Here is a 22,566-nt window from a genome sequence, read left to right on the forward strand (position 1 = left end):
ACTGAATTAGATTTAATTCTTTCATTACCTTGTATAATAGGCTTCTGTCCCTCTTTTGGGGGTTAGCTCCATTTTTTTCTGAGGTTTCAGTTACCTTCAGTCAACCGGAATCTGAAAATGCTAACTGGAAAGTTGCAAGGATTAAAAGAAAACCCCATACATCTTAAATTGCATATTGTTTAAAGTAGCGTGAGGAAATCTGATATGTCAGTCCTACTGGGATGAGAGCCGCCATTTTTTTTTTATGTATGTATGTATGTATGTATGTATGTATGTATGTATGTATGTATTTATTTAGTGAATCCAGACAGTGCATAGTATCCACACAGTGCTCAGGATCAAGAAACCCTTCTTTTATTTAACAATGGCACCACCTTACAAAAGGAGTACTGTTGCTGGCAAGGCAGAAGCCAGAGAGAAGCCATTCGTGAGCTAAGTCTCCCACCAGTCCCTGTTGCTCCTGCTGTACAGATGGGGAAACTGAAGCTTGGGGGATTGATGTTGCTTGCTCGAGTAATTGGACCGTGGAACCAGTGTGGTAGATCGCCAAGAACAACTGAAAAAATAAGTATAAATTTAAAAAAAAACCAAAGAACTAGAATGCTGTATTTCTCAACTTACCTGAAACCGTGTCTTTGGCGTTTTATGGACGTGCAAACGTAAGTGCTTAGGAAACGATATAGAATAGATGTCTTATTGTAGACTGTAGTGAAAAAGAAAAGAAAGAAACTGTTTGAAAACCCATAACTTTGGTCCACTCTTTTCACATTACAGATGATCAGCTAAAAGCATAGAAACATTCCCACTGCTTAGTAGAAAAGGCAAGACCAGCTCCGAGGCTCCTTCTAGTCTGGTTTTGTTCCCATATTTTGAAAAAAAAAAAGTGGTCTTAATGGTCTCTGCCTTGTCAGCTCTACAGGATTGTTATAAAATTTAAATGAGACGATTCAAAGGCTTTTTAAGAGCCGTGAAGTAGCCCACGAGTGGAAGCTACACATTCGTTCGTCAGGGCTGTGAGTCAGGGGGAGCGATTGCTGGAGGTAGACATTCAGGCAGAGGGAGGTGAGTGTAGGAAGGAGGTCACCAAGGGATTTCAAGGGCTGGGGGTACACAAGCAGAAGGAAAGGAGGAGTGACATTCTCCAGAGCACAGAAAATGCAGAATAGTCTTTGCGTTCCCTGGTGATTAACCACTGAGGGGGCAGAAAAATAGCTTCTATTTTCCTCCCACCTTCCAGCCACAGTCGAGCGCTTCTTGCCCACAGAAGGTAGTACGTTTTTAGACTTCCTGCCTTGCTGTGCTAGGGGGATCACACCAAGGTGGGCTTTTGCTGTGGACCACAAATGCGGCCCTATAGTGGGACTTTTGGCTACTTTGGGTTCTTTCCTTCTTTGACCTTCTTCATCTCTCTTCTTCCCTTTCGCTCTCTTAACACCAGGTGGGAGAGCAAAAAGGATAGGAGGAAAAGGGGGTCGAGATCAAGTTCCTTAGGGTAAGTTTGGTCTTTGCTGTCAGGATATCCAATTTCTTCTTATCGTCTCTCCATATCCAACTTGACAAACCGCAGCCAACCGCAGCCAACCGCAGCCAACCGCTAACCAGCCAGCCAGACCCTTCTATTGGGGCTCTAGCATTTATATACTCTCTGAAGAGTCCCCAGAATTCCAAATGTCACAAGCTCACAGAAACTCTCTGTAGCGGTCAAAACCACACCTTTTACTAAAACAGGAGGCAAATCATAGTCAGCTGCCGTGGACTTTCTGAAGCAGCCCCTTATCTCACACCTGGGATTAGAACAAAAAAACGCTTCTGTTTTCAAAGAAACCAAAATTCTCACAAGGCCCAGCAGTGTTTGACCATAGTTTTCTCAGTCAGCATGAGGGTTCCATTAACAGAACAGATATCGCTCTGTCTGTAGTTGTGGATGGCGTCTCCAGATTTCCGAGACCCTCTGCCATTGATCCTATGGGTTCCAGGAATATCCACGACAGATGGTAAAAACAAAACAAAACAACAACAAAAAAAAACACAACCCCCCCAAAAAAAACCAAAAAAACAAACAAAAAACCACACACAACAACAATCTTCTTTGGTACCATGAGTCTGCTCTTGGGGTTTTCTCTGAGGCCCCATCTGGTGGTATCTTCTGCCAGTGGACTCAGTGGCGGTCGTCTAAAAATCCAAGATGGAAATTTTTCACAAATTGAAAAATGCGGACACTTTAAACTGTATGTCAAATGGTGTGGTGACATACTGCACTGACATGCTCTACCCAGAAAAGGGCAAGAATCACTCTTTTGTTTGATGTCCACATGGTATAGGCCCCCTACACCGTATTTATGCTCAAATATCCCTTGTTTTATTTAATAATGACACCAGTTTGAAGGAAAGGTGGTTTGGCTATTTGGGGAAGTCAAAAAGAAACCATAAAGGGTTTCCTTTAAGTGGAAAGGCCAAAGTTTCAGCCTCATAAGCAACAGGGAAAAGAATGCTTGTAAGGAGAGGTTGCTCAAGCCTTCTTGCTGGTGGCTTTCCCATCAACCCTGCTGACAATGAGCCAGCTACTCCCTAAAAGCTCAAAACACTGCCATAACACAGCTGTACCTGACATACAGATGCTCCCACCACCATCCAAAGGAGCCATGGGTTTCACTATTAGGTGGCAGCAAAAGATGACTGAAGCAGCTAATGGAGCTGTCTGAGCTGTGGTTCTGGCCACATAAGACATTACTGCTGTCGTCAGCCATCTCTGTGAGCTATCATGATGCTAAGTCACCTCCAAGCTGCCAGGGGGCTATCCATGACCATACCCTGTGGATGTTACTGAGTTGGAACTGTCCCCATATGACGCTGCATTCTTTAGAACACAGCGATCTTTCTATTTGTTGTATGACACTCTTTCTGAGGAGATATGAATAAACCTCCCTTCATCCCAGGCAGGGAACGGACAACAGACCAAAGTAAGGACACCACCAAGTTCCATCTTGTAGAATCCGTGTGTTTTACTGGGGTTGTCTTAGGGTGTCTATTACTGTTTAGAGGGACCAAGACCACGGCAATTCTTATAAAGGAAAACATTCAGTTGGGGCTGCCTTAACAGTTCAGTGGATTAGTCCATTATCGTCATCGCAGGAAGCATAGCAGCATGCAGGCAGACATGGTGCTGGGGAGGAGGCTGAGAGTTCTACATCTGGCTTGGCACACAGAAGGACGACCCACGTGAAGACCAAGCTGCACATCTGCTACGTATGTGTGGGAAGGCGTAGGTCCAGCCCATGTATGTTCTTTGGTTGGTGGTTCAGTCTCTGAGAGCCCCAAGGGTCCAGGTTAGTTCATTCTGTTGGTCTTCCTGTGGAGCTCCTATCCCCAATCAGGACCTGTAATCCTTCCTCCTATTCTTCCATAAGAGTCCCCAAGCTCCATCCATTGGTTGGCTGTGGGTGTCTGTATCTGTTTGAGTCAGCTGCTGGGCAGAGCCTCTCAAAGGAAAGTTATGCTAGGCTCCTGTCTGCTAGCATAAGAGTAGCATTAATAGAGTCAGGGATTGGTGCTTGCCCAGAGATTCACCCTCGTGACCCAGAGGTGGAAGGAACAGAGGCCAGAGGTAATGGGTCACATGGCAGACATGGGATAGAATTGTTGGGTTAATTTGAGTCAGATGAGCTAAGGCCTAAGCTGGTGAGTCTGAGATCTCCCTCTCTCCCTCTCTCCCTCTCTCTCTCTCTCTCTCTCTCTCTCTCTCTCTCTCTCTCTCTCTGTGTGTGTGTGTGTGTGTGTGTGTGTGTGTGTGTGTGTGTTTGAGATATTTTAGTGTGGTAAGGGACAACTTCCCTAATCAGGTGACACGTTGGTTGACATGTTGAGCTCTGCTTTCTATTCGTCAGCTTCGACCATCTCGTCCACCTCTAATTACCTAACTGCCTCTCCAGCTGCCAAAGCCCGGGGTTGGTGCTGGGCACACCATTTCATTGATTAAGTGGGATATTAGGCAGCCATGGCGACCATAATCACAACCTTGACTTGAGTGCCCCTGAGATCCAGATTCTCCACGTTGTGTGTGCGATGTGTTTTAATCCTTGCACTGACTCCGTAAGGGAAGTGCCATTGTAACTTCCATGTCACGGCAAGAAAATGAAAGCACAGACTCGCAGAATTCCTTGTCCAAGGTCATACCCATTCGGTATATTCCAGATAGTGGGGACGCCAGAGTCTATGGTTTTACGGATTACCCTACATAGCATGAAGGTCAGGGGAGAATGGGCTATTAAAATATCTTGGGGAAGGAAGTCAAGATAAAGAAGACAGCAAGTCAAGACCCTAGGAGGCAAAGTTTGGGATGTTCGAGGGACCACACTGGAGCCAGTGTGGTTGGGCGGAGTATGGTGGCAAAGTGTGTTCCCTTTAAATTCATATATTAATAATTCACACTAATTGGGGTTCATGATAGAACACAAACAATAGCATGACTATAGATGTGTAAGAATAGAATAAGATTCCTGGGCTCCCTTTCTAAGGCAGGCAGACAAAGTCATGCTTCACCTCCCCAGGAAAGGTCTCTCCCACAGCATGTCCTCAGCATCTTCTCTAATCACCTTAGAGCTACGATAGAAAAAGGGAAGGAACTGGATTGTTTCAGGGACACCCACAAGAGAAAAAAAATGAAGATACATGGGAGACAGGGCCAACGCAGTTGGGAAGATGGGAAGCATCCTAGTGTTGGCTTTGGCTGCAGACAGACATATGGACAGCTCTGTATATAGTTTTCTTCTGGAAAGCATACTATAGTGGTACTTCTGTTCCCTGGGAGGATATGGATATGGTGAGGATCAGGTGACATTCTTTTTCTAACTGCTTCAGTCATTTCAGTGAGAAGGAAGGGTACTCACCATTAGAGAGGGGGAACCCCTGCTCCTCATTATTAAACTCTGAAATTTCAGATATTAAAGTCTATCTGATTTGAAACTTTTAATTGATACATGGTAGCGAGCTCTCCTGCAAGCATGCTACATTGTAATGGTTGTTTTCCCCTTCAAGGAGGCCCTAAATGCCTCCTTGAAACAAAGCAATTTTCCTGAGTTGGATGTCTTACCTAATCAAGCTATTAAAAACCAAACCGCAGTGCAAAAAAGGTGCAGGCTCAATTTATGTGCCAACTCATTGCAAAATTGGCCTTTATAAACTACAATTAGGAAAGAAGGCGCCCACAGTAGAGCCAAATGGAGGGAAAGCCCAGGAGAGTGAGAGGATGACAAGGGGATGGGGAGGTTCCATCCATGGATGCTACCCTCTTGCAAGTGCCTCTCTTTTCCCTCTTTTCCTATCACCTCAGCCAGGGACAACTTCTGCCTCTCAGGAGCTGCCTCTGTTCTTGTGGCCCTACACTGACCCTTAGGATGCAGATAGTTTAGGGCAAAATTCAGCATCCCCTGTTGGTACCAGTGGGAAGTTTTGGGGGTCAGCTGAAATTGAGGCTAATAATGGAGAAACCTTCCTTTCCCACCAAGAGAGGGTTTATTGAATGTCTAGTCAGTCTGTAAAGAGAACAGAAAAAGCAAATGCAAAACCTTAGGCAATGAGGTAATCCCTCCCTGTGCTAGCTGTCGAACTAGCTTCAACCACAGTTCTTGTCACAGCAAAGGAAGAACAGCAGTGGAAATGAAGATTAGCCTGGACCACCTTTCAAACGGTTTCTTTCAAATCCACCAAGTGATTTCACATTGTGATACTCAGCATGACTGGTCGAAAGGACTGATTCCAGGTATTTCCACGTCATGAATAATCCTGTGGTGTAACTAAGGGTAGTTGTGAGGAATTCCATTCCTGCATCACTTCTGCATATCTTTGATCCTCAATTTAAAAGTTACAGAGGAAAATGGACTCAATTACTTTGGTCACAAAGGACGGAAGCACTCTCTACTAGTAAGATGTGTGTTGCATTCTACCAATAGCGGAGGGTGGAAAGAGTGGCTGTGGTTCATCCACTAGGAGATGGTGCAGGGAGATGGTCCAATGGGAGGGTGTAGAGTGGCTATGGTTCATCCAATAGGGGAGGATGTAGGTCGTAGGCGTGGTTCATCCAATAGGGGAGGATGTAGGTAGTGGGCGTAGTTCATCCAATAGGGAGGGTGTAGGGAGTGGTCGTCGTTCATTCTCATTTTCTCTCTGGTGTCTCTCCTGGCACCGAGACCCACTCTGTGGCAAGTCATGGGATGGTCTTTGAATGCTCAGAGTGGTTGCTTCTCTGTCCTGTCAGTGAGAATTCCCCCAGGGAAGTGAGGCAAATTTCCCAGGTCAGACTCCACAGCAAAAAAAAAAAAAAAGAGGAGGAGGAGGAGGAGGAGGAGGAGGAGGAGGAGGAGGAGGAGGAGGAGGAGGAGGAGGAGGAGGAGGAAGTTGGGGCTGCAAAATAAAAACAGAGTCCGCCAAACAAGCTTTGCATTCCCGTAGACACTGGGGGATATCTCTATCCTATCTCTTTACCACCCAAAGTGTCCTAGTAAATAACAGTTATTTCTCTAGTGGCGGGTTGGGGGATGGGGGAATCTGACTTGTAGCAGGTTGCAGTTTTAGTTTCTGTGATGCCAGTCTTCATACTGTGATGGATTTCGAGCACTCCATTGTGAGGCTGCTGAATAAAACTAGAAAAAAAAAAGGGATATGTGCTTTTTGTTCCTGAGAGCTGGAAAGGGCGGGAACTAGCTTCCAACCAACGTTTTCTCTTTAGCCATGTGCAGACAGGCAGATTTCTTTGATTACTGCCATTACAGGACTCAAGTGAAAAATGGAGACACAAAGCAAGCTTTAGGAGTTGGAAAGAACTGGACTACTCGGTACCCAACTAAGAAATCCCTGCTTTAGGGGACCAGAGGTTTAGGAAAAGTATCTCTTGGTGTGCCGGAAGCAGGGGAAAAGTTCTAGTTGCCATTTTTTACATTGTAACTGAAAAATGATATTCAAAATTACCCTGCGCTTTTTGATACACACTTTCACGTTCTTTAAGATTCCCCTGGTGGCATTGTTCATTTGGTTTTGCAGCACTGGTGATTGGTCGAGCCTATTGGCTTGATGGGTGCTAGGCACACCCTTAGCCTCCTTAAAAAAATCTCGAGGGTCTATCTTCCTTGGAGTCCCTCTCACTTTCAGGAGTTCTTTATTACTTTTCCTTAATAAACCTACATTTATTTTGAAACTGTTATTTCAGAAGTAGAGACACCCATGATCCATCCTTGCTCTACGGAAAGAGAAATCTATTTCTTTTTTTTTTTTTTTTTTTTTTTTGGTTCTTTTTTTCCGGAGCTGAGGACCGAACCCAGGGCCTTGCACTTCCTAGGTAAGCGCTCTACCACTGAGCTAAATCCCCAGCCCCGAGAAATCTATTTCTTTCCAATATGTGTATATACTCAACAAAGCCTTGAAGCTCTTATGATCAAAATATATTGCCTTACAAAAGTCTAAGAAGGTTTTTTTTTGTAAGTTTGGCACTTTCACCTTCCTTTATGCATTTGATCTTCGTAAAAAAAAAATACACCCCGTGACATCACTCTTCCCACTCTATAGATGAGGTAAATTAAAGCCCCGGAGGATTGTGTCATTTGCTTCAAACCACAAGATGGCAATGAGAGATGGGCCTGTGAGCCAGGCTTTCTTCTGGCAAGTTCTCACTCTGCACTGTCCAACAGGCTGGACCCAGGCAACTTCCACATTTCTTTCGGTTCTGCTGTAATGGATGAAGAGCTCACCACAGAGTTCCTGCTGGAAACAGGAGCTGCAGGTGTAACTGAGAGCAGACATGGGTTGTGCAATGGGATAGGATGGTAGAGGCAGACAGAAACTTGGCTACTGTCCTCGGGGCTCCTTCTCATAGCTGAGAGTAGGAACAAAGACATGACCCGGACATAATGGCAACATTCTTTTCAACCAGAGTGCTTGGTCTCTTTCTTGCTTTTGTATATATATTTTTCTTAAGCCTCTGACTCTGTCATTTGAAAGGATGGTAGATTTTATTTGTTCCATTTATTCCCTTTGGCACTTAGCTGTTCCTTAATTTTACAGAAGCAATGGATTTGTGAGGAGTAAGAATAAAGAAGGTGATGAAGATGGAGAGTTAGAAAGGCAACCGCAGACTCCCAGGTACAGCCATAATGATCTGAACTATAACAGGAAAATAGAAATCCTATTAAGAATTCCCTTTAGGAAGGTCCCGGGGGTGAGGAAAGGACTCTCTCCAAAACGACTGAAGGTTAGATGAAAAGGTTGGAGAGAAATGAGCAGAGGTTTCAAACGTGAGTTCCAATCAAAGAAAGGTCACAAGGATTGAGACTCGGAATCACAAGGCTTGCTGGCTCGCCTGAACACATCGCTCAGATTCATAGTAACTCGATTAATAAATGAGTTTAGTGATGGTCAATTATTAACCAAAGCAAGGTTGAGAAGTCAGTAATAAATGTGTCCTGCTTGGCCACTGTGGGCACCGTCTACAGACACCTTCTTCCTGACTAACTTACACTCCTGAGTTATCCTTACATTTGCAGAAATCAAGTTCTCAAATGAAGGACTTTCTGTAACATGCGGACCAACCATCCATACAACCAACCAACCAACATTTTTAAATTTCACTCTTTATCAATCACTACTTCTGCAAAATAGGGAGCTAAGTACCAAAGATAAATGAATATTTTTCTGTCTTCTGGAATTTTTGTGTTTGAATTATTTTTTATAAAATATTATAGTTATAAACAACATTTCCATTATTCACTGTACTTCCCTTTTCCCTCCCTTTTTTGCTTTCTCAGAAATAGTAACCATTTTGAATTATATGCTTATGGTAGATTGTATTTGATTTCAGAGTATGTGGTGGTATATTCATGTACGTGTATGTTTGCATTTATGGATGTGTGTATGGATGTGAAGGCCAGAGGTTGAGGGTGATTTTGAGTGGTTTTCTATATTGCTCCCCCCTGCCTCCTCCCCCTCCTCCTCTTCCTCTTCCTCTTCCTCCTCCTCCTCCTCTTCTTCCTCCTCCTCCTCCTCCTCTTCCTCCTCCTCCTCCTCCTCCTCCTCCTCCTCCTCCTCCTCCTCCTCCTCCTCCTCCTCCTCCTCCTTCTTCTTCTTCTTCTTCTTCTTCTTCTTCTTCTTCTTCTTCTTCATAGACTGTATCTCTCACTGAATCTGGTCTTACCAATTTTTCAAGACTAGCTGGCCAGCAAGCCCTGGGATCCTCCTGTCTCTGCTGCCCATGAACATGCTATCACACTTGGCTTTTGCTTTGGTGCTGGGGATGTAAATCAAGTCTTCCTGCATGAGCAGAAAGTACTGGCCAAACCATCTTCTCAACACATGTACACATGTATTATTTTTACTATCAGGAAAAATGTGTTGTATTATGTTTTACACAAAAGGAAAGAGAGAAGTTATAAATCAGACCTTGTTTATGTTTGCAATGGGATAGCTGAAGATATGTCTGAATTTTTTTAAAAGCTTGACATTAGCCAACCTCCATGTTTGGAAGTATTTTAAGCTCTACAAAATATGTACAGAAGTTTTATTTAAAGGTATACATGGAAAAAGGAAATATATATATAATTCATTTAAGGAATGTCATTTGTTCTTTAAAGAAATAGTTTGCATATAACTGTCAAGAACATGCCGTATGATAATGTAGGACATTATTAGTAATTAATAAATATGAACTCTGGTGGTACATTAGCCACAATTTCTAAGTACATAAAAATGCTAACCAGAAAATCATAAATACATTTCATTCATCCAATATTGCAACTCTTTCATAAAGGAAAGGAAAAATAAATTACATAATTTGCTTAAAAGACACTACCCCATAGATCCCAACACAACTGCTTTCATAAAGTATATAGAACCATACCGCTCTAAGGCATTTGATTTGTTTTATTGTCACTGTATTGATCGGTATGAGGTAGTGACTTTCTGATCTCCAGTGTCTGAGATGGAGCAATCCTCTAGTCCCAGCTTCCCACAAAGCAACGGTTGTAAGCCACTACCGGCAACATCAAACTTAAGGGTTATCTTAGAGAGCATAAGTAAAAATACCTGCACATCATTCTTTAAGAATGGGCCCTTCATAAACAAAACAGTTATAACTTTTAATGCATTTCTTTAGGAGTCTGTGTTTACTGTATATACTCCAAAGGAAAAAGTGCAACAAGTCTTCCATATTTTTACCTTCATTTAAATACATGAGAAATTTTCACAGGGCCTTGCCACTCTTCGTTATAGCACATGAATTTGTTTTCTTGTGCGTGTGTGCGTGTGTGTGTGTGTGTGTGTGCGTGTGTTTGTGTGTTTAGCATAGGTTCTCATTATGTAGCCCATAATTTAAATTTGAAATCCACCTACCTCCCACGTGCGGGGCTGTCCTTGTAAACCACCACACAGGGAAAAGTTTCTATGCAATGTGCATTTGCACACCACTTAGAGTTATTATTTTTTCCACGCTTTTTTCACATCTGTGACTGGAGTGAAGCTGACTGCAAGATTCTACATTTTGCATTGATATAACTTCATCCGGGTTTTTAACTGGTATACGGAGTGGATGATGAAGGTTTTCCCACAGTTCTCCCGTATATAAGGTTTTTCTCCAGCGTGGACTCACTGACATGTTTTAAGGTGACTAGCTAGAGTGAAGACATTGTCACATGAGCTATCTCTGCAGTATATATACAGTATATAAACAGTATATATATATATATATATATATATATATATATATATATATCCTTTTATGGATTTGAAGGTAGGTGCAACCAATGAAGGCTTTCCTGATCTAGGTAGTAACTCTCTTCTCTGTGACTTTTACTATATAGGAACAACAAATGAAATGAACCATCTGATAACTGGTGGCATGTATAAGAATTCTTTTCCGAGTGTGTCCTGTCATGTCTGTGAGAGCAAGTCCAAGAAATGAAGGTTTCCCCACATTGCTTACATGTGTGCTTTCAAAGGTATTTGGAATGAGTGCGGGTGAGACGGTTAATTTTGTCAACTGGATTTTATGTATTTATTTCAGTGAGATTTGCACCCACTCAGAGTATTTCTGAAGAGGTCTAACAGAGAAGGGAAGACACACACTGAGTGTTACTGGCACTAATCCCATGGCTGGGGAGCTAGACTGATGAAAATGGAAACTATCAGAAGGATGCCAGCACCCCCATCTTTCTGGTTCATGGTCCGACAATATATGGTGTATAATATATGAGGTCTATTAGCTATGTCCTCCCACTCCCCAGCCCATGGGATTGCTTCCATTACAGTAGATCACACACAGGGGCTGCTCCTCCAGCCCCAGTAACAAAATGAGTAGTTGTATGATGCTGAACTTCTTTAAAACCTACCATAGTCCTTCCATAAGATCCTGAGAGAATTGGACCTGGATATCCCTAAACTATAGCCTTCATGTAACCCAGATAAAAACAAGGGCCTGTTATTGTAACTCACTAAACACACACTCCGTCCCACGGAGGTTGGGGGGTGGGGGAAGTGGAGTATTTATGTATATAGGCTTACAAAATGAACACAAAATGTATCTACCATGTTTACTTTGTAAACACTTATATAGAACAAATGTAACTATAAGCAGTGTTCAGTTTCTGTTTCAATGCTTATATAAATGGTGTAAGTGTGTGTTCTTGTTTTTCATAATCAAGACTTAGATGGCTTTCCATACAGATATGTCCAGATCTAGTCCATTTTCTTTTAACAACAACCGTCAGAAAAAAATCATGCTAGATCATAAATTTGGTGAAACCACATAGCTAACCCGAAGTGCTGACAGATGATGGCAGTCACCAGCAGTACTTCTGGCAGCTCTCACAGCTCTCCCCGAAAGGGGATCTAGCTGGAACATCAGTGTCCACCATAGCCTGCCTTTGTGTGGATAGATCCAGGTTCAGATACATCCTGGAATCATGTTGGGCTATCTCTTTGCTAGGGAGGGGGGGTGTCCCAGAAGACAAAGTAGGTAACATAAGCTACAGGCCCTGCCTTTCTAGTCTTCCTTGGATATTTATCATCTCCCTCCTCTGCCATTCCTCACAGACCCGTTCGCCTGCTGTGAATGGCCTGACTGGTAAGAGGGAGCCAGACATTCACCTTGAGGGCTCTATGCCCTCTGAGCCAGTCACAGCACTGGGCTTGTTACATGTGTACACTCACTGTCCAAGGGGCACACGTACCCAAAACAATCAATCAAATCGCCTAAGTAACAAAGATATCTATCTATCTATCTATCTATCTATCTATCTATCTATCTATCTATCTATCTATCTATCTATCTATGGTATATGTATTTATACACCAGATTTTGTTGTGTCAAGTGAAAAGTTGGAGCAAATACCAAATGAGTTCCCAGTTTCACCCTCAGATAGCCAGTCCACTGATCTGATTCTCTTTCCATCATTGAAACCTAGGATGTTTTAAAATTCTGGTGTGTGTGTGTGTGTGTGTGTGTGTGTGTGTGTGTGCGTGCGCGTGTGTGTTTTCTTGGAAATCAGGGCCTCATGAAATCTAAGTGAGTGCTTTCTCTACCAGTGAGCTGCTTCCCAGCGCCTATTAATTTTTTAATTTGCTCATTTTGTTTTCAGTATCTTTTCTTATATGTAATCGACTATCTTAAACTAAAAACTCCATATGAGTTTGACATACGAAATTTAGCTTTGAAGCATGCCAGTTTATTGTAAATGTTCTTCAAGCTCGCTAACCAGGGCACCCAGTGAAGCACAGACAACTTAGGCTAATCATACCTCTCTCTAGATAGTATTCCTCAGAGCCATTTTGCTGTTAAGAACTGTGGGTTTTGAAGTTTGGACATAAGCAAGATGACTTATGTTTAGATGACAAGGGAAAGCAGGTTAAAACTCAGGGCACATGTAGTAGTAATGGCTGCAATATTATAAGATATTTACTCATGTCACTCAATTGGATTATTATTTATTTTATGTGTGTTTTTACTGTTGCTACTGATGATGAAATTGAGGATCAGAGAGAGTCAGAACCTGGAGCTGAAGGTCTTATGTGGATTTCCTGACTTCGAATTCCATATGTCAAACACAATCAGTAATTAAGGCAGGTTGGTTGGGCATTGAATCAGAAGGATTTCAAAGACAGTTACCAGTGCCCGAATAGCTTCCCTGAATCGCCAGCTATAAGACCACTGGGAAAGTGTCAAGTTACCCACCAAAAAGAGGACTGTCTACCTTTTACTGAGTGATTTGAGGGAATACTATTTACTGGCTTGCTCCTAATGACTTGCTCAGCCTGCTTTCTTATATACCCCACGACCAACTGCCTAGAGCTGTTGCCGCCCACAGTGGGCTAGGTCCTCCTTCGTCAATCATTCATCAAGAAAAATGCTCCCATGCCAATCTGATGGAAACAGTTCCTCGAGTAAAGTTTCCTTTGTCCAGGTGACTCTAGTTGTGTCAAGTTGACAAAAATTAACAGCACATGATTCCAGACCACACTTTCTAGAAGATTCCTTTTATGCGAGGCATCAAAATAGAGCTCTTTTGTGCCCTTAAAAGTAAGATAATGCCTACAGGGCGGGCGGAAAGAACAGCCACTGGGAGGGATCACGTAGAGCCTCCTGAGGCTTTTGTTTTAAAAACTTGGGTACTGTACATTCCAATTCTTTTAGCTAAACTTGATGGAGGATCTATTAGCTTACTAATAAAAAGTTGAAAAAAAGGGTGGCCGTGACAATAGAATTAATCCAAATCATTACTATGAAGAGATTTCGTCTTAATCGGCTTCCGCTCGTAGGGAGGAAATGGTACATTTATTTGTCCATTTTATTTCTATTGTTGCCCCCCTCCCCACATGCCCCAGTGATCACAGAAGTGTCATGCTGTGAGATAATTTACGCTTGCTCCAACCTACTTTGGGGAAGTTCAGAGCAATGGGCTGCAGGGCACAGTTCTGAGCAGCTTTGAAGTCTGATTGCATTATTTCTATGTAATGCAAATTGACAAGGCCTCCAAATTAGGCAACTAACTAGAAAATGAGGTCTGAAAGCCAGGTTTAGCAGCAGCCGGGATTCTGCCCCAAGGACATATCTGTGGCCAGGGCTTGGGTCTGGAGTCCTTTTTCCACACAAGGAATCCGGATGATAACTAGGAGGGAGGAGATCAAGTTTAGGGGTTAAAATATATCTAGGGATTGAAACATTTGAGGGTTATGAAACAAATATTTACATGGTTATTTTCATATGTCAAGCCCTGTAAGTGCTTACTCCATAAATAATGAATCCTGTAACCCTTATAGCAAGCCCGAGGAAGAACTACGTCACCGTCTTTTTAGTGTGTGCCTGTATGCGCGTGTGCTCATGCATGCGCGTTTTGTATGTATGTGAAGCACGCATGTGAATGTGTGGGTGTGCTCATGTGGAGGCCAGAACAGAATGTAGGACGCCTTCCTGTATCATTCTTCACCGTACGTTGGTCACTTCCTGAACCCAAATGAAGCTCACTAACTCAGCCAGACTGGTAGGCCAGCCAGTTCTGGAGTTCCACAGGTCTTTCTGTTTCCACTTACACAGCACTAAGACACTAACATTACCGGCCCTCATCACCAGGCCCGGCTCTTTATGTAGGTGCTGGGATCTGAACCCAGGCGTTCCTGCTTGCATTGCAAGAACCTTACAGACTGATCCATCTCCCCAGCTCCAAGAGGGCTGAGAGATATGAGGAGAGAGAGAGAGAGAGAGAGAGAGAGAGAGAGAGAGAGAGAGAGAGAGAGAGAGGATTAGAGGAGTAGAGGCCAAGAATGTGGAGAGAGTGGGGGGAGAGGGAATGGGAAAAGAGGGGGAAAGGGGCAAGAGGACAGAGCAGGAGCAAGAAAGCAAGAGAGAACTGAGCAGCCCTTTTTATAGTGAATCAGGCACACCTGGCTGTTGCCAGGTAACTGTGGGGCGGAGCTTAGACAAAAGGCCAATACTCTCTAGATGGCACATAGAGCATCTTATGTGCATGCTGTCTTTTTAAATTCAAATCTCACATGATCCTCCAGGGTGCTTGTGGAGCTGTTCTTGTGTCAGTTAACTTAAGATAAACCCATACATATATGCCCACTGTTGACTCTCTCTCTCTCTCTCTCTCTCTCTCTCTCTCTCTCTCTTTCTCTCTCTCTCCTCTCTCTCTCTCTCTCTCTCTCTCTCTCTCTCTCACACACACACACACACACACACACACACACACACACACACAGAGTGGGACCCAGATACAGCTGTTTATAAGCCAAAGTTAATATTGTCTGTTCCTGCCTTGGCCTCTTATCTTGACAAGGAAAAGCAAGCCTTTTTTTGGTCAAAACTGACTTAGCAGAGAAGTTTGGCTACGGTAGGGATAGGGAGGGAGAGATGGGAGTGGGGAAAGGCCACATTCTGCCCAGAGCTAGAGTTGTTTCTGCCACTTCACCAACGTCTCAATTCTTGGATACATGGGTGAGGCTCCATCTGGATGCTTAGAGGGCAGGGGTCATATCTATTTGCCTTATTTCATCTTTGGCAGATACATTCTTTGGTCTTGACTCATGACAAGACCCATTTTCGAACGATCCTGCCATGGCGGATGTTCTCAGAAAGGACGCCATCTCTAGACTGGTCCCTTTTAGTTCAGAAGCCCAAAAGCAATCCCTTTCAAATGGCTGTATCGAGCATGGCTCGGTCTTTGATGTACAAAAGGCTGCGAAATGTAGGCCAATGCTGAGCATTCCAAATGCCTCAGAAGCAGACCATCCTCTACAGGCAAAAGGAAGCCTAGGACAATGCAAGAATCCAAGAGAAGGGCGTCGTATAGTTAGGGATCAAAGGCGTGAGTGAAGTCCGAGCCTCGACAGAGCGGCCCTGGCCCTCCGCCCACGGTTTCAGCTTTCCCCTGTTCTTTTTTGTCATGGAAATGCAGTTCCTTGAAAGCAGCAGATGAATTAATGAGCTGAAGATACCAGGTTCCAAGTGGCATCTGTTCCTTAGCACTGGGACCATCGCCCCCCTCTATGAGATCGCTGGGGCTGCTCCACAGCCCCCTGTCTACAGCTTTCGTTAGATTTCTAATTTAGCACTCAGGGACGGACCGCGGGGGAGTCCGTAATGTGCACGATGTGTGGCTCTCCTCAAGCAAAACAAAAGTAACACCGGGTCAGGCAGGAGAGGCGCGGCTGCTACCGAGAGTGAGATTTAAATAAAAAGCAAGGGTTGGGGGCGGGGGGGGTTACTTTGAGAAAGGGCACTTTATTTTTAGAAAAGAAAAGGAATTAGGAGATAATGGTTGCCACAGCAACAGAGCACTGCCTATATTCCATAGGCCTGGCTTTAACAGAATGGATTCCCTGGTGACTTTCGGAGAAAATACAGATGGAAATAAAAAGGCTGTCCAGGAACAATGTATCACATTACTCCAGCTACCATTTTGCTGCCACTTTCCAGGCTTTCTGCTCCAAGGTCCTGCGTTCACTTAAAAACCCATCTTCAGGTCTGGCGCAAAAAAAAAAAAAAAAAAAAATCCATGCTAAATAATAATTTCATTTTGTCTCCCACGGCCATTCCTAATTGCGCTTTAAAAATTGAGCAGTGAGAAGCAGACCCCAATGCCTGGCTAGCGAACCTGGAATTCTCTGTTGGAGAAGGGGGAGATGCTGAAGGTGACATTGACAGGCTTTTGAATTGACCTAGAGGGACCCATGAGCTGGTCGTTAATGGCTGGAAAATAAAATATTCACATTTCTGTGTTAGTCTATGTTGGCGTGTGTAGAGACTTGGGGTGGACGTGAGACTATCTTCTTCAACCACTTCTCCATGTTTGTTTGTTTGTTTACTTGAAGCAGCATCTTTCACTGAAACCAGAGCTCAGCTCTTTGGCTAGACCAGCTGGCCTGCAAAACCTCCAGATGGGCCTACTTCTGTCCTCCAGTACTGGCATTACAAAGATGTGCCTCCATGCCTGGCTTTTCCATGGGTACTTGGGATCCAAACTTAGGTCCTTGTACTTAGACAGCATCCACTTTACTCACTGGGCCATCTCGCCAGCCCCATAAACTTTTAGTTCTTTGACGATTGATATTTTAAGAAATTATTTCATGAAATCGTAGAGGTCTACATCCAAAATTTGCCAGAATGCCAACAGACAGCAAATAGGCTAGGAAGTTCTATGGATGTGACAGTATTTGGTTGTGATGTGTGATGTAATCACCAAGTGGATTCAAATGATCTGATTGGAAATGGTTTTCCTCTTTTTCCTCTCATTGACATTTTGACTTTATAGCTTTGAGAAAAGGCAGTATCCTATCTGAGTCCTTAATAGTTCAATCTGGGTCCCCAAAGCATTAAAAAAGATTATTTGGGTCTGGTATTATGGTTCAGCCCCACAATTGGCTGTGCTAGTATGAGGACCTGAGTTTAGATCCCAAGTTAGATCTGTAACTAAGAAAGAAGAGACTCATTTTTCAGTTTAGAGGACCCAATGGCTATGCCTCTTACCCAGCACCTCTAAGCTTTCAGAGACCCTCTTTTTCCTTTGAGATCTTCGTAGAAGAACCCAAGGCAGGTCAAGTATCTATTGATACCTTGTCCATCACCTGATAAACATCTGCCCAAGGCACTGCTCCCATGGGAAAAGCGGTTGCCAATTAGCGCTCTCTCTCTCTCTCTCTCTCTCTCTCTCTCTCTCTCTCTCTCTCTCTCTCTCTCTCTCTCTCTCTCTCTCTCTCTGTCATTACTGGGGCAAAGAAAATGAGGTTTATAAACATGGGAAGGTGACCACAGGTAAGGATATTCTGTGGAAGCAAGACTTCAGGGAAAATATTTCCATTTCATGAATTTTGGGGGGTACCCAGGCCTCGCAGTTCCAAATGGTTAGTCTATGACCATCATCATGGGGGGGAGCATGATAGCAGTCAGACAGGCATGGGCGCTGGAGCAGTGGCCAAGAGCTTTCATCCTGATGCAAAAGTTGGAGGCTGAGAAAGAGGGGGGGGAGAGAAGAGGAGGAGGAGGAGGAGGAGGAGGAGGAGGAGGAGGAGGAGGAGGAGGAGGAGAGGAGAGGAGAGGAGAGGAGAGGAGAGAAGAGAGAGGGAGAGGGAGAGGGAGAGGGAGAGGGAGAGGGAGAGGGAGAGGGAGAGGGAGAGGGAGAGGGAGAGGGAGAGAGAACAACAAATGTGGAATGGCATGGGCTTTTGAAACTTCCAGGCCCACCCTCAGTTATGCACCTCTTCCAACAAGACCACACCCCCTCATACTTCCCAAGCAGTTCCACCAACTGAGTACCAGTCATTTCAGTGCATGAGCCTATGGGGGGATTCTCATTCAAATTATCACAGAGAGTCTTCTGTTTATGGAATAAGACTGCCAAGGGCAGGTTTTAGGACACCTATGGCAATTTGGTGATTTCCTTTTCACTCCTTTGCCCTGTTGTTCTAAGATTCCACTTGTAGTGTCATAATCTGCTGGTGGTGATCTACCCCTAAGGTAGCTTCCTCTTTCCTCTACAATAAAATGGAAGATCAGGGGAACCCCAAGGGTGCTTCTCAGCTATGTAACACTCTGAGAGCTCTCTGCAGGCCAATGAAGAAGACAGCGATGTTCCATGCTGCACAGCATAGATAAATCTCTTCAGATAAGGACAAGCAGAAGCCAGCCATGAATAGCAACACACTGGTTCTGTTGATAAGTATTCAACAACAGCCTAGGCCACCCCACTGAGTGAGTTCAAGGCCAACCTGTACTTTAAGGATTCCCTGTCTCAAAAATATTTTAAAGGACCAGGGCTGGGGTGAAGGGGTTCTATGATTATAGACATCAGAGTGATAGTTACCTCTGGAGTTGGTTTCTCCAACCTTCAAATCGAAAGAGAGCTGGAGGGAGATGTTTGCTAACAGAGGTGCACTTGGCTTCATAATTTAGCCTTCCAACAGCAGAAGCTGCCATTTGTAAGCAAAGAGAATCATGGTGATACCCAAAATACTTGAGCAACCAGAGGTACCACAACATGAGTTCTAGGTAAAAACAAAAGTCTGAAAGGTAGGATTCATTTCTGCTAACAAGGTCCCATTATTAATGTTGGGTGGGTAGTCTGAGGAAATGTTAGTCTCTGAATCACTTCTGGATTTAAATTTGGCCAAGTGTGTTTATACCTGTTCCCCTATCCTTGCTGTCTTATCTCTGTTCTCTCTCTCTCTCTCTCTCTCTCTCTCTCTCTCTCCTCCCTTCCCCTCCCTCCTTCTCTTCCTTCCTCCCTCCTTTCCTTCCTCCAAAGCTATGTCCTCAAACAAACCTGTTGGCTGAAACTCATAATCCCAGTTATTCTGGTGACAGAGGCTATAAAGTTAATTTAAGGCTGACCTACGCAACTTAATGAACTCTTGTCTTATTTGTCTTTTAAGGGCCTAGAGATATTGCATTAGTAGTCAAGCACTTGCCTCATGAGTGTAAGATCTTAGATTCAACCCCCAGAACTATAACAGTGAAGGGAGAGATAGGAGAGAGACAGAGAGAGACAGAGAGACATAGAGGGACAGACAGAGACAGAGAGAGACAGAGAGACACAGAGACAGAGAGACAGAGAGACAGACAGAGAAGACAGAGAGACAGAGAGAGACAGGGAGAGACACAGAAAGACAGAGAGACAGAGAGACAGAGAGGGACAGACAGAGACAGAGAGAGACAGAGAGAGACAGAGACAGAGGGAGACAGAGACAGAGGGAGACAGAGAGAGAGAGAGAGAGAGAGAGAGAGAGAGAGAGAGAGAGAGAATATGTAAACTGTGCCTTCCAGACTTGATCCACGTAGCTTGAGAAAGCTAGGAGGAGAAAATAAATCCTGAGGTCTAGAACTTTGCAGGTCGCTGCAAGTTCAGCCCTCTGAACCAGTATAGGGAAGGATGTTGCATCAGTTGCTGCCACTGCACAGCTGCTTGGTGATGAGGTGACCTGAAGGTAGCCCTGGGCTGCAGCTTGCAATTGGCCTCGGGTACCAGATGCCTTTGTAGTATGTCCTCTCCTCCCCTCCCCTCCAGTCCTCTCCCTTCCCCTTCCCTCTCCTCTCCTCTCCTCTTTAAACACTGTCTTCATAGGTGTGTGTGTGTGTGTGTGTGTGTGTGTGTGTGTGTGTGTGTTGGGGGTGTGATAAGTGCTGCCCATGCATCGATGGGATTCTGAAGGTTCCCACCCTGAGTGACAACACTGATGGTTTTTCCTGGACCAGCTCTCGTGATTGGCATGGGATGCTAAAATAGGGCAAGTGCACAAATGGTGCCACCGAAGGCTGTGTCTTGCTGGCATTTCTGGGAGACTTTCATTATAGCATTACCCCTTATCCACTCATAGTGAAACACAGGGTTCTGTTCCCGAAGAGTAGCCCAGGATCAGTCCATGTATAGTCTTTGGGTAGTGGCTTAGTCCCTGGAAGCTCTGGTTGCTTGGCATTGTTGTTCAAATGGGGTCTTGAGCCCCTTCAAGCTCTTTCAGTCCTCTCTCTGATTCCTTCAACGGGGGTCCCGTTCTCAGTTCAGTGGTTTGCTGCTGGCATTCACCTATGTATTTGCTGTATTCTGGCTGTGACTCTCAGGAGAGATCTACATTGGGTTCCTGTCAGTCTGCACTTCTTTGCTTCATCCATCTTATCTAATTGGGTGGCTGTATAAGTATGGGTCACATGTGGGGCAGACTCTGACTGGGCGTTCCTTCTGCCTCTCTTCTAAACTTTGCCTCCCTATTCCCTGCCAAGGGTATTCTTGTTCCCCTTTTAAAGAAGGAGTGAGGCATTCGCATTTTGGTCATCCTTCTTGAGTTTCATGTGTTCTGTGCATCTAGGGTAATTCAAGTATTTGGGCTAATATCCAGTTATCAATGAGTACATACCATGTGTGTTTTTCTGTGATTGGGTTACCTCAGTCAGGATGATATTTTCCAGTTCCATCCATTTGCCTATGAACTTCATAAAGTCATTGTTTTTGATAGCTGAGTAATATTCCATTGTGTAGATGTACCACATTTTCTGTATCCATTTCTCTGTTGAAGGGCATCTGGGTTCTTTCCAGCTTCTGGTTATTATAAATCAGGCTGCTATGAACATAGTGGAGCATGTGTCTTTGTTATATGTTGGAGAATCTTTTGAATATATTCCCAAGAGAGGTATAGCTAGGTCCTCAGGTAGTGCAATGTTCAATTTTCTGAGGAACCTCCATACTGATTTCCAGAATGGTTGTACCAGTCTGCAATCCCACCAACAATGGAGGAGTGTTCCTCTTTCTCCACATCCTCGCCAGCATCTGCTGTCACCTGAGTTTTTGATCTTAGCCATTCTCACTGGTGTGAGGTGAAATCTCAGGGTTGTTTTGATTTGCATTTCCCTTGTGACTAAAGATGTTGAACATTTCTTTAGGTGCTTCTCAGCCATTCAGCATTCCTCAGCTGTGAATTCTTTGTTTAGCTCTGAACCCCAGTTTTTAATAGGGTTATTTGTCTCCCTGCGGTCTAACTTCTTGAGTTCTTTGTATATTTTGGATATAAGGCCTCTATCAGTTGTAGGATTGGTAAAGATCTTTTCCCAATCTGTTGGTTGCCGTTTTATCCTAACAACAGTGTCCTTTGCCTTACAGAAGCTTTGTAGCTTTATGAGATCCCATTTGTCAATTCTTGATCTTAGAGCATAAGCCATTGGTGTTTTGTTCAGGAAATTTTCTCCAGTGCGAGAATTTTCTCCAGTTCGAGATTCTTCCCCACTTTTTCTTCTATTAGTTTGAGGGTATCTGGTTTGATATGGAGTTCCTTGATCCACTTGAACTTAAGCTTTGTACAGGGTGATAAGCATGGATCGATCTGCATTCTTCTACATGTTGACCTCCAGTTGAACCAGCACCATTTGCTGAAAATGCTATCTTTTTTCCATTGAATGGTTTTGGCTCCTTTGTCAAAAATCAAGTGACCATAGGTGTGTGGGTTCATTTCTGGGTCTTCAATTCTATTCCATTGGTCTATCTGTCTGTCTCTGTACCAATACCATGCAGTTTTTATCACTATTGCTCTGTAATACTGCTTGAGTTCAGGGATAGTGATTCCCCCTGAAGTCCTTTTATTGTTGAGGATAGTTTTTAGCTATCCTGGGTTTTTTGTTATTCCAGATGAATTTGCAAATTGTTCTGTCTAACTCTCTGAAGAATTGGATTGGAATTTTGATGGGGATTGCATTGAATCTGTAGATCGCTTTTGGTAAAATGGCCATTTTTACTATATTAATCCTGCCAATCCATGAGCATGGGAGATCTTTCCATCTTCTGAGATCTTCTTCAATTTCTTTCTTCAGAAGCTTGAAGTTCTTTTTTTTTTTCTTTTCTTTTTTTTCCGGAGCTGGTGACCGAACCCAGGGCCTTGCACTTGCTAGGCAAGCGCTCTACCACTGAGCTAAATCCCCAACCCCCAGAAGCTTGAAGTTCTTATCATACAGATCTTTCACTTGCTTGGTTAAAGTCACACCGAGGTATTTTATATTGTTTGGGACTATTATGAAGGGTGTCGTTTCCCTAATTTCTTTCTCAGCTCATTTCTCTT

General features: G+C 43.8%; 1 protein-coding gene and 1 long non-coding RNA gene across 2 annotated transcripts in view; one reads left to right on the forward strand and one right to left on the reverse strand.

The window, feature by feature from the left end:
- The window catches only part of Ttc8 (tetratricopeptide repeat domain 8), a 97,698-nt gene that overhangs the window by 66,396 nt on the left and 8,736 nt on the right, over positions 1-22,566 (forward strand). The window lies entirely within an intron of this gene.
- Positions 333-2,930, reverse strand: LOC134479463 (uncharacterized). The gene is made up of 3 exons (XR_010052797.1): positions 1,231-2,930; positions 622-703; positions 333-556 (listed from the first exon to the last, which is right to left on the reverse strand). It is a non-coding gene; the product is annotated as an uncharacterized LOC134479463 (long non-coding RNA).

The sequence above is a fragment of the Rattus norvegicus genome, chromosome 6 (genome assembly GCF_036323735.1).
Source record: "Rattus norvegicus strain BN/NHsdMcwi chromosome 6, GRCr8, whole genome shotgun sequence".
NCBI classification, from domain to species: domain Eukaryota; kingdom Metazoa; phylum Chordata; class Mammalia; order Rodentia; family Muridae; genus Rattus; species Rattus norvegicus.